Here is a 3186-nt window from a genome sequence, read left to right as displayed (position 1 = left end):
TATTTTGTTTTATTTCTACCGCAAAATAACAGACGCTAATAAGATATCAACACTAATAGTTTTATTACTGGTGGTAGAACCTTTTGTGAGTCCGCACGGGTAGGTACCACCACCCTGCCTATTGCAGCCGTGAAGCAGTAATGCGTTTCGGTTTGAAGGGTGGGGCAGCCGTTGTACCTATACTTGAAACCTTAGAACTTATATCTCAAGGTAGGTATCGCATTTACGTTGTAGATGTCTATGGGCTCGAGTTACCACTTAACACCAGGCTGTGAGATCGTCCAAACATATAAGCAATAAAAAAAATAAAAAAAATATTCTACAAAGCACTGCCCTTGCTAAGGCTAGTGTTAGCAAATTTGTTAAACTGAGCCCCGTGGGATCTTCTTCATATAAGGTGAACCTAGTATAGACCCTTGGGCTTACTGAGATAGAAAAAAAGCAAACACAAGATTTAATATGAGTATTTCGAAATACCTGACTCAGAATCGAACCGCGGCACATAAACACGGAGCGTCTTTAACAACAAGACCACGGTCATTAATCGGCTGCGTCCGACGACCTTTACATTAGCGATACAAGCAATTTAATTATAGCTAGCGGCGCGCTCCGGCTTCGCTCGGGTCTTTAACAAAAAATTCTAAATAAAATTTATAATATACACACGTCAACCCTTCTATTTGCGCCAGGTTAATAAAAAAAGAAAATTATTATATAAAGATAGTCTGAAATAATAATAACTTTTATTTTCATTTAAATTGTATTTTTTTATCAATTTTTATATTATTATTTTTCTATTTTCGTAAAAATGTCATACATACATAACAAAAATCATTGAGTTTATTGAGTCTGAGCTTCCTTGTAAACGATATTTGACGTGTTTTAATTTTTTTCAATACAAGAACACCTATTGTGGCATAATTATAATGGTTAGACATAATAATATGCTGTCGCGACACATTTTTTTAAATAATAATGTGTCAGAGTACATTATTTTATTCTATCATCAATGTTTTCGCCGCGCACGCGATGTAAAGAATATTTTAGGTAATTTTTTTACACCTTGGGTTACGTTATTCGAGTTTTAATAAGGATCCCTAATTTTTGTTAAAAAAGAATATAGCCTATGTCACTCGGAGATAGTGTAGCTTCCAAATAGTGAAAGAATTTTTCAAATCGGTTCAGTAGTTTCGGAGCCTATTCAATACAAACAGACAAACAAATCTTTCCTCTTTATTATAATACTAGCGACCCGCCCTCGCTTCGCTTCGGAAACATTAAAACACACATGAAACCAAAAAAATTCAATAAATTTTTTTTTTTAAAAAGTAGCCCATGTTCATCAGGGACAATGTCGGCTTCTAATCGAAAAATAATTTTTCAAATCGGTCCAGTAGTTTCGGAGCCTATTCGAAACAAACAAACAAACAAATCTTTCCTCTTTATAATATTAGTATAGATTAGTATAGATTATAATGATACATCCTAAAGAAAGTTTACCTTGTATGATTGACGTGTTTGTTTTAACGTTGGCCATTAACAAAGTACCAAGTCGAATTTTGTAATCGATGTATAGTTCCAGAGAATGACAGTGGCACATGTGACAGAGAAGTGCGCCTTTGGGATGGTATGGACATGTGATGAGACGAAATGAAAATGAGGTTGGTAAGAGAGTGTTAACTATAAATGTGGAAGGATATACAGGAAGAGGTAGACCTAATAAGAAATGGATGGATTGCGTGAAAGACGATATGTGTAAGAGGGGAGTGAGCGAAGAAATGGTGTATGATAGAGGAGTATGGAAGGAGAAAACATGTTGCGCCGACCCCAGCGGACTGGGAGAAGGGCGGGAGAATGATTATGAGTTCCAGAGACGTATAGTTCGATTGTCGATTGACCAAAGTAAATGAGTTGATTGTACCCCTTATCAACCACTTTTATAAGGAATTTCTACTTAAGCAGCAAAGTTTAAAAATCTATACATATAAATAAAAATGGAGTGTCTGTTTGCAATAATGAAATAACTGCTTTTTACGGTACATGTATATGAATATATATACGGTACATACATCAAAATAACATATTTTACAATTTTTTCCTGTCTGTCTGTCTGTTTGTTCCGGCTAATCTCTGGAAAGGCTGGACCGATTTTGACGAGACTTTCACTGACAGTTAGCTGATGATATAAGGAGTCACTTAGGCAACTTTTTTTAGACTAGCTTCGCCCCGCGGCGTCACCCGCGGTACGACAATAACCGCGGGTAACATCGCTGGACTCAACTATCAATAATAAAATTTAATGTTTCCGCAGCGAAGCGAGGGCGGGTCGCTAGTATCTAATAAATTCCGTAACAGCGCGGCGATATCCCGATAACAGATCCGAGAACTGCATAACAGCGATGCATCATTTTTATTAAAACGATAAAAAGGATTGTAAATTAAAAACCTAACTGTATTCGTTAAATAAAAATAAAAATGCGATGCGTTTTAAAGGTGGTTGCAGATTGAACGATGATTGTATTATTTAATTTTTGATAAAAGGCTTTTGGAATTGGAACCAAAAAGTTTTCTGGTAACCAGACTTTGGATTTAGTGATTGTCTTAAATTTTAAAGGTATATTTGGAACCTATAGATAATTAATGCTAACTGCCAAACAGGTATGCGATTGGTGTCTCAATTTTTTTGTACAATGACTATCCACTTTATACTTGTTCGAATAATTGTTTCGTGATAAAAATAGCTATCAATGGCTATTAAGAGCAACTCGATAGCAACAGTAACAGCATTTTTTTAATTTTTTTTATTGCTTATATAGCCCACCCGGTGTTAAGTGGTTACTGGAGCTCATAGACAACTACAACGTAAATGCTCCACCCACCTTGAAATATGAGTTCTAAGGTCTCAGTATAGTTACAACGGCTGCCCCACCCTTCAAACCGAAACGCATTACTGCTTCACGGCTGTAATAGGCAGGGTGGTGGTACCTACCCGTGCGGACTCACAAGAGCTCCTACCACCAGTTAAGACATACGACGTAAAGTATAATTGTTAGTAGTTTAAGTCTGCTTATTAACACGATGTATTTGAAAAGTTTCGCATGTGTGTAAAGGTAATATCCTATAATGAGATTCCACTAAACTATTCTTGAGCTATTTATAAGTTGAGTGCGATTGAATTTTCCTATA

General features: G+C 36.0%; 1 protein-coding gene across 1 annotated transcript in view; it reads right to left on the bottom strand.

Annotated features, from left to right (window-relative positions):
• Positions 1-3186, bottom strand: part of LOC101740450 (uncharacterized) — a 960210-nt gene that overhangs the window by 80917 nt on the left and 876107 nt on the right. The window lies entirely within an intron of this gene.

This window comes from Bombyx mori, chromosome 6 (genome assembly GCF_030269925.1).
Source record: "Bombyx mori chromosome 6, ASM3026992v2".
NCBI lineage: Eukaryota > Metazoa > Arthropoda > Insecta > Lepidoptera > Bombycidae > Bombyx > Bombyx mori.
This window is presented reverse-complemented; position numbering and strand designations above follow the sequence as displayed.